At 41.2% G+C, this 16,453-nt stretch overlaps 2 pseudogenes; both read right to left on the reverse strand.

Moving 5' to 3' along the window:
• Positions 1-2,609: 2,609 nt before the first annotated feature.
• Positions 2,610-6,288, reverse strand: LOC143679683 (trifunctional enzyme subunit beta, mitochondrial-like; annotated as a pseudogene).
• Positions 5,965-16,453, reverse strand: part of LOC143679684 (exonuclease 1-like) — a 38,757-nt pseudogene continuing 28,268 nt past the window's right edge.

The following is a 16,453-nucleotide window of genomic DNA, read 5'->3' on the forward strand; positions in this document are numbered from 1 at the left end:
AATCCGGTATTACTTCTGATTTACTATTTTGCTAGGTAGGGGCAGTTCTAGTGGCTTCCACTTGGCCGTTCCCACCATAATAGCCCTCACTGCAGGAGTTAGAGAGCCAATGTGGGGATTCTGCCAGTGCTCAGTATGTCTATACCAATTATACATTCTGGAACTGGGGAAATAACAACAGAATGGGTCCAGGAGCCCACTGGACCCACTGTGAGACAGACCTGCGCTAAAACTCCATTGATCACCTGGCCTCCATAAGCCCCCACTCTGACTGGTGGACCAGAGTGATGTTCTGGGTCCCCTGGAATTAATGTTACTTCTGAACCAGTGTCTAATAATCCCAGAAATATCTGATCATTTCCTTTTCCTCAATGCACAGTTACCCTGGTAAAAGGCCGTCAATCTCTGAAGGCTTGGAAGAAGATTAACAGTATAGATTTCTAGCAGTATAACAGGGTTCTCACCCAAAGAGACCTGGCCTCGCCTTCATTTAAGGGTCTCTGGGTCTGTAAAGTGTCTCAAGTCTGGAAATTGATTAAGGGGCCGTGACTCTGTGTTTTTGTAATTCAGATTAGGCTTCTGTTCACTTGACCTAGAACTCTTTTGTTTATACAGCTCGAACAAGAATTTAGTAGACTGCCCTTCTATTGTATTTCTAGTACCCCCATGATTTACTAGCCAATACCACAAATCTCTGTGAGTCAAGATTATTTTGATGCCTGCTTTGAGTTTGCTGTCTATTGTAATAGCCACATCCACCCTGTCTTTGGCGATCAAGTGCTGCCACCTGGCTTCTGCCAACTCAGGATCCCATCATCCCCATTATGTTTAAGGATTCCAGCTCAGTGACAGCAGTTCCTATAGTAACATCTGACCTACAGAGAAGTGCAACTACAGAGCTCTTCAGGGATGACAGTGCTAGTCTCATAAATTTATTTCTCACTGTTCTGGAAAAAGGTGCATTCTCCGGACATTCCTGGGGTGTAAGAGGAGGCTTTGCATGATCAATCCACTCTAACATTCCAATCTCTCTAAGCCTCTGGATCCCCTCACCTACATTATACCAGGGCAGTTCTGGCATTTCAACCTCAGGTAATGTTGGCCACCTATTGATCCATGTTTCAACCAACCATCCAAACAAACTGTTAATACCTTTTCTAACCCTTCGAGCTATAACACTGAATGCAGAATCTCTGCTTAGTGGGCCCATATCAATAAATTCAGCCTGATCCAGCCTTATATTCCTCCCACCATTATCCCACACCCTTAGAATCCATTGCCACACATATTCCCCTGATTTCTGTCTATATAAATTGGAAAACTCAACACAGTTCTTTTGGAGTATAATGTACCTCCTCATGTGTGATACTTTGTACCTTACCTTTAGGGTCCTTTTGGGACTTTAGTCTAGTTATAGGTCTGGAAGAAATGAGGGATGGTAGGGGTGGGACATGAAAAGAATTAGAAATATCTTCCAAGCCATTTGCTTCAGGACCTTCATTTGCAGTTTTATCTGGTGAAACAGGATTAATCACTTTAGGGCTAATCCCTTTAGGAGGAGGTTGGGTAGCCAACTCCTCAAGGCAGGCTGGAGGTGGTGCAGCTATGTCCTCAGGGCAAACTGTTACAGGGTTATCTAGAGAAGACTCGGCATGACCTAGGGTTTTAACCTGACCCCCGACATCATTATCAATCCATATGTCACCATCCCATATTTCAGGGTCCCACTCCTTTCCAATCAATGCCCTCACTTTAATGGCAGACACCATGCAACATTGAGATTTCAGTTTATGTTGTAAAGGTGCTACTCTAACAATAATATTCTGAGTCTGATTTTCAGAGATCTCAAGTCTACGGCTACAGGAAATAAGATTTTCCTTCAGGATACTCATAGAGACTTCTACATCTGTCAGACGGTGCTTAAGCTTCTCGTTTGAAGCCTTATCCCTTTCACTCCTTAATGTAGCCAGTGTATCTAACAATAACCAGCCAACATCTCTATACCTTTTATTTCCACAAAACTCTGTAAAGATGTCAAAAATATTATCCCCCAGAGCCTGGCTACATACAAGCGAAGCATTAGGAGAATCGAATGGTGATATTTTGACTATCTCTTTTGCCAACTCACTCCATGAATTGGGAGTGTCATTTTGATTATGGGAATCAGAGTCCTTAGTGCCTTTGAGTCCAGTCAGAGTAGAAAACCTTTCATAAAAACACATTTTTAAGATTCTGTTTCTTAAGAACCACTCCTGGTACCAAGATATATTAGTTAGGGTTCTCTAGAGAAACGGAATTAACAGGGAACACTCGCAAATATAAAATTTATAAAGTGTCTCATGTGACCATGGAAATACAGAGTTCAAAATCCGCAGGGCAGGTTGTGAAGCCGACGATTCCAGTGGAGGGTCTGGACGAACTCCACAGGAGAGGCTCACTGGCCGAAGCAGGAAGAGAGCCTTTCTCTTCTGAATCCTCATTAAAAGGCTTCCAGTGATTAGACTGAGTATCACTCATTGCAGAAGACACTCCGGTTGGCTGATTATAAATGGAATCAGCTGTGGATGCAGCTGACGTGATCATGATCTAATTCTATGAAATGTCCTCATTGCAACAGACAGGCCAGCACTTGTCCAACCAGACTAACAGGTACCAACACCTGGCCAAGTTGACACATGAACCTGACCATGACGCTACCTATCACTTATCTATACTTATTCTTCATCATATTTATTGTATCTTCTCTTTTAAAAATATATTATTTGCTATGTACAAAAATATGTAATATATCTAAAAATATAAGGCATTACAGTATAATTGACATTATGAGCCATCTGCACAACTGAAGAAAGGGAATAGAATCACAAGCGTCCTCACCTGCGTTTCTACCCTGTGCCATCTTACAACCTCTCGCCGTGCCACAAGGGAACATGTATTTCTCATTTCATTCTTTTTCCTCTCTCTCTGTTTTGTAGAGTATCTATTTAACTAGTAGACTATATGTCATATAGAGAGCAGTTTTAGGTCTATAGAAAAGTGAGCATGGACAGTTTCCCCATTGCTAACATCATGCCTTAGTGCAGTGCATTTGTTACAATGGATGAACCAATATTGGTACATTATTATTAACTAAAGTCCACAGTTTATATTAGGGTTCACTCTTTCTTTGTACAGTTCTGTGGGGTTTGACAAATGCATTTAACCATGTATCCCCCATTACATTAGCACATACAATAGTTTTACTGCCCTAAAAATCCTGTGTTCCATCTCTTCAGCTCTTTCCCTTCCTATCAAACCACTGACAACCACTGATCTTTTTACTGTCTCTATAGGTTTGCCTTTTCCAAAATGTCATATAGTTGTAACCATGCAGCATGTGGCCATTTCAGACTGCCTTCTTTCACTAATGGACATGCATTTAAGTTTCCTTCATGTCTTCTTGTGGCTTCATAACTCATTTCATGACTGAATACCGCATGGAAACACTATGATTTGTTTATCTATCATTTTAAAAATATTTTTATTGACAAAACAACAAACACAAACATTCTTAACATACAAACATTCCATACATGGTGTACAATCAATGGCTCACAATATCATCACTTTTTTTTTTAAACACTTATCTTTAGGACACAAATGGTAGTGAGTATAGTTTGCAAATGTTATAAAGGATGATTCCGAATCTCAGCAAACCTCTTTCCCAAATTGCAACCACTTGTTTAGTTGTTAATGAAAATAGAGACAAAAAAAAAGAAAAAAAAAGTAGAAGAAGAAGCTTGATACATTGCTGGGTAAGATTGTGGTGGCTAAGAAATCCCTGAAAGAGCAATAAGCCATGATTACTGAAGAGCTCAGGACACTGGCAAGGCTTAATTGGAAAATATTTAACAAAAGGCCACACATTTTGCTGTCCAAAGAGCAACAGGGAACTACAGACATCACTAGTAATGCACTGAAATGGCGCTGCCTAGCGTGAGTGCTTCACAACCATTTCAGGTCACCTCTCCTTAATGTATTCTTTCAGAGACCCTTCCCCTCTGGCTGCACCGGGGCTAGGAGGCCGTCCTGGCCTCCTTCCTTCCATGCCCTGTTGGCCCTTGCCATGACCATGGCGGCCTGTGCTCCACCTGGCTGGTAAGCTTCTCAGAGGGGACACTCCGGCCTTGGCTTTTCTGCCCATGCGGTTTTATGCAAACCACTCAGAATTCATGGCTTCAAAATGAGCCAAAATCTGACCTGAGAAAGCTTTGTGAAATTCAAAGCATCAAGATCACTCATTGTTAATCCTGCTTTCTCTAAAACTTCTGGAGTGGCATATGTTAGTCCAAGTAAAAGCTGGTCTTTTGGATCCTGAGATACACAGAATGCCTCACATAGGCTGTGGGCTCGCACCCCCCTTGGCCAGAGCCTTTTCCTGGCTGGAATCAGCACTGCAGGGGCGCCCTGGGTCAGGAAGGAGGAATTTGTAGCCGTCACTGTGCCACGGGGCTTGAAGGGTGCAGGTCTCAGCTTGGCCATTTGGTCCAGGGAGGAAAGACGAATGCCATTAGGTTTGGTGACTGTATATCTTCCTGGCACTTTAAAGGGACAGGAGTCCTTCATGCTGTGCCTTCCTGCCAGCTCGTGAGACCCGTACAGTTCCTTCTGTTCCGGTCAGCAGACAGCGATGGCACAGCCAGGCGGCCTGCGAAGCGGCCATGGTCTCTCTGGGGGGGAGCTCAGCCATGGCAGGGGGCTCAGGGGATAGAAAAGTCAACCTGAACAGAGATTAAAGACAGCTACTCACTGCTGAGGCCTGTTGAATCGAGCATCATTTTCCTTGAATGATGAGTAGGGGCATGGGACATTAACTCCACACTGCCTGCCATGGCCACGTCGCAATGGCCAGAGGCACCAAGCCAACCTCTGTGGTCAGGCCTGGCTTTTGAGACACAGGCCATGGTGACAATGTGGGCAGGACTCTTGCTGGAGAAGCTGGTTCTGAGGGCAGCCTCTCAAGACGCTTGCTTGTTCTCACTTCCTGAGTACCTGTACCAAAGATGAGCTCAGCAACAACTTCCTTTGGGGCACTGGTCCAATGCACAGACCAGTAAGTGCTGCTCTAGCCAAATCACATGGCATCAGGTCTTTATATGAAGCACCTGATAGCGAAAACTGGGTGTGAACCCCACCTACCACCCTGATGCTCCCTACACAGGGCTTGGCTAAGCCTTCTTCCTTTGGTCTGGAGGGTGGGGCAGTGTGCAGCCAGGAGGGACAGCTCGGAGGGTGAACAGAAAATCTGTGGGCACATATTTTTTAAAAAGATTTTTATTGGGATATCTTTACATACTACAGTCCATCCAAAGTATATAATCAGTGACTCACAGGATCATCATATAGTTGTGTACTCATCATTACGATCATTTTTAGGACATCTGCATCACACCAGAAAAAGAAATAAAAAGAAAAAACTCATACATCCCATACATCCTCACCCCTCCCTCTCACGGATCACTAGTATTTCAATCTACCCAATTCTTTTTTTTACCTTTTATCCACTCTCTATTATTATTTTTTGTCGTTTTTTTTTTTTAACTCATCTGTCCATACCCTGGATAAAGGGTGCATGAGCCACAAGGTTTTCACAATCACATAGTCACACTGTAAAAGCTGTCATTATACAATCATCTTAAAGAAACATGGCTACTGGAGCACAGCTCGGGTACTTCCCTCCATCCACTCCAAGACTCCATAAACTAAAAAGGGATACCTATATAATGCGTAAGAATAACCTCCAGGATAATCTCTTGACTCTGTTTGAAATCTCTCAGCCACTGAGCCTTTATTTCGTCTTTCTCTCTTCCCTCTATATGGTCAAGAAGGCTTTCTCAACCCCACGATACTGAGTTCCAGCTCATCCCGGAGAATCACGTCCCACGTTGCCAGAGACTTACATCTCTGGGAGTCATGTTACACGTAGTGAGGCGGGCAGTGAATTCACTGCCAAATTAGCTTAGAGAGAAAGGTGCGGGCATATTTTGATGTGGTGGGAAAATTTTTAAAAGTAAGTTAAGAGAAGAGGGAAGTCATTTTGAATGCTTAGCTCATGTCTGCTCTGGCTCCGACTTCGACTTCCCGCTTCACTAGACAATTTTTTCCAAGTTCTCATGCACCTTATGATTTAAACTAGCACCACCTTGCAACTGACCTGCAAATCAGCTTCTCCAGTTCTAGCCTATTTCTCAAGTTTTAATTTCACATTTCCACAGCCAACTGGATCCCTATCTGCTGGCTGTCTACCATCTCTTCAAATGCAAAATCAAACCTATCCTCCTGCCCCAGTACTGTCCATGATTTCTTATTGTCACCAGGCTCAAAACCTTTGTTCCCCCTTTTTTCTCTTCCTCCATCTACTTGTTACTAAGTACTACTAGTTCACGCCCACATTTATTCCTCTCTTTTCAAAGGTACTTGCCTTCCAGGTCTTTATCACCTCATACTTAACATAGTACACTAGTCTCCCAAATGGCAAAACCCTTGGTATCACCAACTTATGTCTTATTCATGTTTGTATCTTCCACATGGCGTAGGGCCTGGCACTCAGCTGTTTCTAATAAATGGTTTGTCTGCTCTAAATGCTGGCTCTGCCTCCAATCCCTTCTACATGAGGCCACCAGACTTATTTTCTAAAATGCTATGGTTCTCATTCCACACCATTCAAAGAGCTTTTTAATGGCTCTTCACTGTCTATGGGATAAAGTCCAAACTGCTTTAGCCTGGCAGTGAAGTCTATAATTTCTATCTATTATTGCCTTATGTGAACACTAGGTTCCAGGCAACCTTCAACAGTGGGTCCACCTTTCATTCACCTAACAAATTTCTATTGTGCACCCCAGGCACAGGGCTAAGCCTCGGGAAATATAATGATGTACAACAGAGTCCTTGCTCCTTATACTCTAGTACTCATACTCTCCTAATATGCCCTAAGTGTTTCTACTTCAGATTGTTTTTCCTAAGAAAGAAAGTCTTTCTTTATCCTCTTAGCATATTTAAGTATTAGAGTCAGCACATATGGATGCTCCTCAAGTCGTGTGACTTGAGAAGAATGTGTGTTCTGCTACTGGAAAAAGTGTTCTATGTATGACTGTGTGGTCTCGTTGGCTTGTAGTATTGTTCAAGTATTAACTGAACTTATGTCTACATGCCCTATTATTGACAGTGGTATTTGAAGTTTCTTACTATTATTGAAGAACCATCTATTTCTCCCTTCAACTCTGGCGTTTGCTTCATATATTTTGGGTCTCTGTTAGGTGCATATGTTTATAATTGTTATATCTTCTTGACGAATTGACCTTTTAGCAATATATAGTGCCCTTCTTTGTCCCACTTAACAGTTTGCTGCTTCTATTTTGTCTTATAATGGTATAGTTTGCTACTTCTATTGTGTCTTATATTGGTTATTATTTGTATGGAATATTTTTTCCCACCCTTTCACTTGCAACCTATTTGTCCTTTGGATTTAAGGTGCGTCTTCAGTAAACAGCCTATGGTTGGGTAATGCTATTTTATCCATTCTGTTGGTCGCTGCCTTTGTTAAGTACTGAAAAGGCAAGGATGACCTGTATCATTTTACTATTTGGCTTCTGAAGTCCTTATATCATTTTTGTCCTCCAATTCTTGCATTGCTGTCTTTATATTTAATTGATCTTTGGTGGGGAACCCCCTTAGAATTCCTTCTTATATCCTTTGGTACATATTTTTCAGATATTTTCTTTGTGACTACCATGGGGCTTAAGTTTAACACCCTAAATCCACAACAATCTTGTTGATTTGATACCAACTTAACTTCAATGCATAAGTGATGTCCTTCTCCCCTCTGTCATGGTCAGGTTCATGTGTCAGTTTGGCCAGGTGGTGCCTGGTCGTCTGTCAGGCAAGTGCTGGCCTGTCTGTTGCTATGAGGACATTTCATGGACTTAAGATTATGTTGGACACAACAAGCAAACTCACCGCCCTCCCCCGTCTACGTGGGATGTGACTCACAGGGGTGTGGACCTTCCTGGCAACGCGGGACAGAAATCCTAAAATGAGCTGAGACTCAGCATCAAGGGATTGAGAAAACGTTCTCCACCAAAAGGGGGAAGAGTGAAATGAGACAAAATAAAGTGTCAGTGGCTGAGAGATTCCAGAGTCGAGAGGTTATCCTGGAAGTTATTCTTATGCATTAAATAGATGTCACCTTTTTAGTTAAGGCCTAACAGAGAGGCTGGAGGGAACTGCCTGAAAATGTAGAGCTGTGTTCCAGTAGCCATGTTTCTTGAAGATGATTGAATAATGATATAGCTTTCACAACGTGACTGTGTGATTGTGAAAACCTTGTGTCTGATGCAACAGACGAGTAAAACATATGGATTAGAAATAAATAATAGGGGGAACGAATGTTAAAATAAATTTAGTCGATTGAAATGCTAGTGATCGATGAAAGGGAGGGGTAAGGGATATGGTATGTATGCATTTTTTTGTTTTCTTTTTATTTCTTTTTCTGAATTGACTCAAATGTTCTAAGAAATGATCATGATGATGAATATACAACTATGTGATGATATCGAGTTATTGATTATATAACAAGAATGGAATGATCATATGGTAAGAATGTCTGTGTTTATATGTTGAATAAAAAAATAAATTGAAAAAAAAAGTTCGTGTTGGCTGCATCCACCGCTGATCCCATTTGTAATCAGCTAAGGGGAGTGCCTTCTGCAATGAGTGATGCTTAATCTAGTCAGTGGAACGCTTTTAGAGGATTCAGAAGAGACAGGTTCTCTTCCCGCTTCTGCCGGCGAGCTTCTCCTGTGGAGTTCATCCAGGCCCTTTAATGGACTCGCAGCTTCACAGCCTGCCCTACGGATTTGGACTCTTCCATCCCCACGGTTGTCCAGCCAGCCTCTCCTGAGAATTCTTTGTGGACCTTCATCAGAGTTACCAGCTTGCGGCCTGCCCTACAGACCTTGGACTCTACTTTCCCACAGTTACGTGAGACACTTTTATAAATTTTATACCTACGGACATTTCCTGTTATACCTACAGGTATCTGTTTCTCTAGCAAACCCTAGCTAATACACCTTCTGTCTGTCCACCTTTCTGTTATTCTTGTCACAAATTACATCTTTATACTTTGTATGTCCAAACTATAAATTTATGATTGCTTTTTATGCATCTGCCTTTTTGGACCTGTCAGAAGTAGAAAGTGGAATTACAAACCAAAAATACAATTGTGCTGGAATTTATTTAATGTTCTAACGGGATAAAAGATCTTTTTCAAATATGGAAAGAAATTACATCTTTCTACAATGGCAACTCTGAGATCTGTTCTCCTTACAGACCACAATATTATTGTCAGCTTCATATATTTTTTTTCCAACATATCCAGCCACGTTTCCTGCTGTGCTCGACATCAGGGAAACGCAGTCAACCCGGACCCATGTCCCTGTGGCCAAGGGGCTTCCACCTGCCTTCTCCACATGCTCTTTGAGGTCAGTCAAGTTCATAACCAGTCCTGCACCAGGACCAACCTTTGAAATGGTGCCCGTGGCCATTTGGATTGTTGCATTTCCCAAACAGTTTCACATTTTTCTTCATTACTCAGAGGTTTTCTGTGGCGCTAGTGGCTCGTGCTAAAGGAGCCGTGGTGGGACGCCTGCACACGCGGCCTCGGCCCAACCCGCTGCGCTCTGGTCTTCTAGGCGGCGTGGTTCTCCTCCAGGGCCCTCCTCTCACTCTATGATTCCTATTCCTCACACTGAACAATTTCACTTGTCTTACCAAGTTTACTGATTCTTTCTTCTGCCTGACCCAATCTGCTGTTGAACCCCTATAGGGAATTTTTAAATTTCAGTTATGTTCTTCAGCTCTAATAGTTCTGTTTTGTTCCTATTTATGATTTCTATCTCTTTACTGAAATTCTCACTCTGTTCATATATAATTTTATTGATATCCTTTAGTTCTCTGTTTTCCTTTAACCCTTTGAGCATATTTTTTTTTTCCTTTGAGCATAAAATACCATTTTTTAAATGTATGTCTAATATATCCAAAGTCTGGTCTTCATTGGTTTCTGTTGTTTTATCTCGCTCCACTGGATGGGTCAGTTTCCTGTTTCTTTGTAATCCTTTGTGGAAAACGGAAATTTTGGCATTTTAATGTGTCAACTCTGGAAATTAGTAGCTGAGGTGTCTGTTTTTTAAGTCTGCACCCAGCTAATGTTAACAGAAATTTCCTTGAATTCCAGGAGCTACCAAAAACAAGCAAGCAAACAAATAAACAAAAAACACCTTTCACAGTCTTTGCAGATTGCTTTTGCGTTTCCTGGTACTCTCCTTCAGAGCTCAGCCATCCAACAGTGAACCTGAAGATAAGCCTGAGGGGAAAGCTCAGTGCCTTCCTGGATCTTTTTCTTCTCCTGGGCATGCCCTTGGTTCTGAATGCCCTGTCCTCTCCCTAGGAAATAAGTCTTTCCTCCTGTCCTGGGTGCTTTATTGTATTATGTTAAAGCCAATAATCCTTTGCCTCAGGCAGCTGCAATTTGACTCTTACACTCACTCAACTGCCCCACAAGCTTTCTGTGTGCACGGCAACTTCCGGGACCTAAGCCAGAGACGAACTGATTCAGTTCTTCGAGCTGCCACCAGACAGATTAGCGTAAGCACACATGCGTCCCAGTATGCATGTGGCGGTTACTTTGCTCCCTCCAGAACCAGGGCCCCTCACCCCCAACTACAGTGTAGGCTGGTTCTCCACTGAGTTGGGAAGCAATTGAGGAAAAGGCTGCAATCACACCATGATGTGTCCCTTGTATTTTTAAGTTGAGTTTTTCTTGATTCAGTGCTTGCCCAATTACTACAACCCTTTACTTATTTTCCAGAGCTCTGAGAAAGATAGTTTCAGTTTGGGGTGGTTGTTTTGAAATTCTGTGGGGTGATGGAACCTTGGAGAAACCTCACTGTCATCTTGGTGAAGCCACTTGTTAAAGGCCAAGATTAACTTATGCTAAACTGCTTGACCACTGCAAAAGATAGCTTGTGAATGAGACTTGGGGACATCAAAGTCCAAGGGGAGTAAATTGTTGGGGCAGTGAATTACACTGGGAGGTGTTTTTGGAGATCATAAGAGCTATTCCGACATTATGCAAAAGGAGATATCAATGATTTCTGAAGCCATCACTAGTCCGCTTATTCTCTTCTGAACCGGAGGCAAGGAACTACATGTAGCAGGACAGAGCCAACACCCTGACTCCAGCCACAGTGAAGGCACTCTCAGTTCACGCTTCCTGCAAGGAACTACATGTGGCAGGACGGAGCCAACACCCTGACTTCAGCTGCAGTGAAGGCACTCTCAGTTCATGCTTCCTGCCAGAAAGGTCTGGACAGTGGTGGTCACCAGCCTAGTGTCCCTCAAAGTATGTCGAGAAAAGCTGTAGGCATCTCAAGCAGTATATCTGGTTATTCTCCAGGATGGGACAGTTGGAAAGGATCATGAAGTAGGAGAGGGAATTGTTCCTCAAGCCCTGGCTGTCCACTCAGGAAAACTTCAAAGCACTATGAGGACAAAACTGTCCCAAAGACCCTAAAGACTTCATAATGCTGAGGGGGAGACAGATGAATCAGATTCCCCATTGCGTAGGGGCAGATTTCTTAGGAAAGAAGGCCTGTGGGAGAGCAAGTAAAGCTACCTCTATTCAATGGATGAAGACAGAGCTAGAAATTGAAGCAAAAGATCTTTGGTTATTCAAATGAAAAGGCAAAGGACAGACTTGGTCTATAGGTGAGTTGTGAACGATGAAGCTCCTCAGCAAGGTTGAAGGAAGACCAAGTATATTAAACACTTGTAGCTGAGTCCTCAAGTACCATTAATCAACAGGTTAATTAATCAGGTTTTTTCCCCATTAGACAACAAAGAGACCAGAACATCTGATGATTTGCCATTATGTCTGTGCATAACCAGCAACTGAACGCCTGTCCCTGGCATTCTTAATTCCATTTTATTTAGGCTTTCTCCAAATCAACGGTTAACTACCACAATTTGAGTGCCACCAAAATGTAAACTCCACAAATGCAGGGACTTTATCTTGTTTATACCAAAAAAAGACAGTACCAGTTACATAGTAGGTTCCCAATAAATTTGTTTAAAGAATTTGTATGATGGTGTGATAGTGTATATTTAACAGGAAGATATCAATAGTTGCCTAGCAATATTAGGGATAAATCACTCAGTAGGGAGGGAAACGACAAGGTTAAGCAGAGGTTTGAATTTTCTATTTGAGTTTATTGGTTATTTTTCTCTCTGGAGCAATGAAATTGTCTAAAATGGAAAGTGCTGATGAGGTTAATGTGAGACATGGATTGGTGACTACATTAGACATGATGCCCAGTGGACGGAGGTGCTGCAGGATGCACTGACTGAGAAGTAGGATGGCAAACTGTGGTGTATACCTATGTTGGAATATTGTGCTACTACAGAAAGGAATGAAGTTGTGAGGTTTGCAGTGAGGTAAATAGACCCTGGGGACATTATGTGGTGCAAAATAAGGCAGAAACAGAAGAACAAGTATTGCATGGTCTCCTTTAGAAAACAATTATAAGAAAATTGGGTTCTAGATTGTAAGCTCTTATAGCAGTCACATTGAGTCTGCAACTGTAAATGTTATTTCTAGATTTGGAGATGCTGTGTATAACCTGGTATCTCCCTGGACCTTTGGTTACCCGTGAGACACCTAAGACTCAGAGCTGCGTTCTGCCACTCTGAAAGTCAGCACTGCTACATTTAACAACTGTTATAGAACCTGAAGAGAGAACAGGCTTCAGTTAGAGTTAAAAACACAGCCGATCAGGTCAGGACTAAGGTAAATCAGAAAACAGGGGAAAGGATGACATTGTCTGAACTTCACCTACTCTTGTGAGACCAAAGGAAGAGAGGTTTATTTTGTTCAAAACCTAAATTTTCTGTAGCCCATAATCTAAGTTGACCTGTTTGGATAGCTCACTTGAAGCTATCCAAACACATGAAGCCCAGAATGGGAACGAGGGCTTGTAATTCTGCGTAGCTTAGTGTAATACCTGCATATATCCCAGAGTATGCTGGGCAAATCATTAAAAAGTACTGGTAAACTGATAGTATAATATGGTTGGACTGTATGTGTATGGACATTTCTCACTAAAAAAATATTAAAAGAAAAAAAGTAATAGCAAAATTCCTTGAGGGACGGGAGAAAAATATATGGAACTATTAAGCTTTACCACTGGGGAAACCCTGATACTGTGTCAAACATTAGGAACTCCCAAGTCAGTAGTCCCCACCCTTGATCATGAGGCTCTTCTTATGAAGCTTATTTCTGTAGTGGAGAACCTAACCCTACCTATCATTGTTCCTAACAGTTCTTCCAGAAAACCTCTGTTGTTGCTCATATGTGGCCTCTCTCTCTTAGCCCAAGTCTGCAAGGAAAACCACTGCCCTCCCTCCTCCCTGGGACATGATATCCAGGGGTGAAAGTCTCCCTGGTGGCATGGGAGACGACTCCCAGGAATGAGCCTGGCCCTAGCACCAGGGAATCGACAGCACCTTCCTGACCAAAGGGGGAAAAGAAATGTAACAAAATAAAGTATCAGTGACTAAGAGAATTCAAATCCAGTGGAGAGGCTATTCTGGAGACTACTCTTACACAAGCTTCTGCTAGATATTGCTAATTACTATGGTTTGCCAAACTCCAACCAACCATTCCTGTTTTGAGATTCTACAGAAGTATCACACACTATGATTACTTTCCAGAAACCTACAACCTCCACGTGCGTTTCTCAGCCAGATTAAGTCCTGAAATCTTTAGGACCCAGCCTCTCCAGAACATCAACTACTTCCACCCCTACTCCATATTACCAATAGCTCTTTCCGACATGAAAAAGTTAGAATGGGCATAATCTAAACACCCCTAAAGATTGTGAGAAGGATCAAAGGAGAAGGTAGAATGATAATAGAGAAGATAGGAGTTAAATGAGTTTGACTGTTGAATCATTATATTGACATTTCTCTTAATCTCCAGTGTCTTGGAGCAGCTAAAAGGAAAAATCTGAAATTGTGGAACTGTAAAACATACCAAACTCTAAAATCTATTCTGTAACTACTTGTTACAATGGACTTTGAAATTTATTGCTTCTTTTGTATATATGCTATATTTCACAATAAAAAATGTTCAAGAAAAAAAGAATTTGTATGATGGGTTAGATGCTTTACATGTGATTTTTTTTTAATTATAGTATGTTTTATTTCTTTCATCATTAAGTGAAATTTCACATTCTTAATTTATAATACAAACCAAGCATAGCAAATTCAAATTTGCTTTTGATCTTTACAACAGGTCTTTTCCAGACCAGTTTTAAAACTTATTTCTTTTGCAAGTTGTTTTAGTTTAATGCTGCTGGAAATGCAATATACCTAAAATGGGTTGTCTTTTATAAAGAGAATTATTAAGTTACAAGTTTACAGTTCTAAGGCTATAAAATGTCCAAATTAAGTCATCAAAGAAAGTTACCCTGACTCAAGAAAGGTGACCATGTTCAGACTCCCCCATCCGCTGGGAAGACACATGGTGACATCTGCTAGATTTCTCTCCCAGCTTCTCGTTTCAAACAGCTTCCCAAGGGTGTTTTCTTTCTGCATCTCCAAACGTCTCTGTCCATGTCAGCTCTGAACCTTTCTCCAAAAATGGTTCCTTCTTAAAGAACTCCAGTAAGTAACCCACCTTGAATGGGTTGAGACACAACTCCATGGAAACCATGTGTAATCAAAAAGATCACACCCCAGCTTCTGACTGTGATTGGGAAAACCTTGGTCTCATGCTCCTTTTAACTTGGGTATGGACAGATGAGTAAAAATATGGATAAAAAACTTTACAAATAAAAACAAAAACGAACCCACCCAATACTGAATGAGGATTATAGAACATGGCTTTTCTGGGGTCCACAAGTTTCATACTAGAACACTAGTTTTTACAATTTTGTTTTCTTTTGATTGATTTTTGTTCCATTCTTACCTGCTTAACCAAGAATCCTCTACTAAAAGTCTCATTTAAAAATTAAAATGCCCTAGGTTTCCTTCCTTCATCCTCTATATGCCAAATATTTTTATGGTTTATTTCCCTTACTATTCCAGATCTTTACTTGTATAGCGAATTCTCTTTCTAGGCATCTGCATATTTCTTTGCAGGATGTGTATTTCACAGTTTTAGTATCTTATGTAGCCTTAGGGATATATAGTTTTGTTTTTTACATGGGCAGGCATCGGGAATCAAATCCGGGTCCTTTGGCATGGCAGGCAAGCATTCTTGCTGCTGAGCCACCGTGGCCCACCCAGAGGTATATAGTTTTAAATATGTATTAAGGAGTTTTAGCTAACACTTCACAAAAAAACATATTAAGAAAAACTGAGGCAATTTTTAAACTTAAGAAAATTGATGTAAGAAATAATTCATTTTATATTGGACTGAAAACAATTTCCCAGCACTGTCAACATGAAACTCAAACTTGGGGGGTTAACAGAGCACTGCTCATTTGTATGACATTCTTCAATCCTTCCAATGACATCTGCAGGACACTCTTCAACCCTTCCAACCACACCCCCAGCCCAGCAACTTCGTTTTTGATTCAACCCTGAAGGGTAGGAAAAATTTAAAGCTTGGGAAACACAGTGATTTCTTTTCTACTAATACAGTGTTGTGGTTTTCCACTTAGCATCTTTACACATGACAACATTACAGATCTTAAGGGTACGTATTTTATAAATTTACAGGAACTTGCACAATTAACATTAAAACTCTCAAAAACCTGGGAAAGATAAAATTATTCTATTTGGCTTCTTATGAAAATATAGAAAGCTTACTGAGCAAAAGGAAAGAATTACAAAGTAAGAATACAAGATGTACTTTATTTAAAAAAACACATAGAACAAAGAAGAAGGAATCTTTCAGACTAGTAAATGTCTCCTTTCCAAATAGGAATTTTAAATCGACAGAGTTTTTGCAGGCAATAGATTCCCAGCTGCCTGCATTTATTGAAATATTTTTCTCTGAACATGAGTATATTTGGATTTATTAAATATATCCTCTTCAGCTTTTGGAGTTAGTTGGATATTGTTTTTGACTAGAGACAGGGTACCTATCTTCTTAGAAGAAAACTTTTCAAAATCTTTTTGAAATTCAAAATTTTTTGAGAGCTCACTGATTGTAATCTGTGATCCTGGAGTGTTTTCAGCGTTACGATTTCTCTTCTGCACGCGTGCTAGTTTCTTATGCAGCCCAGGACTTTGGCTGGAACGAGATTTGATCTTGGTTGTAGAAAAAGAATTCACGGAATTAAGATTTATGTAGTCAGGAACTTTGTTCTTTAGAATTCTGTGTGTGTGTGTGTGTGTGTGTGTGTGTGTGTGT

The sequence above is a fragment of the Tamandua tetradactyla genome, chromosome 4, assembly GCF_023851605.1.
Source record: "Tamandua tetradactyla isolate mTamTet1 chromosome 4, mTamTet1.pri, whole genome shotgun sequence".
Taxonomy (NCBI): Eukaryota; Metazoa; Chordata; class Mammalia; order Pilosa; family Myrmecophagidae; genus Tamandua; species Tamandua tetradactyla.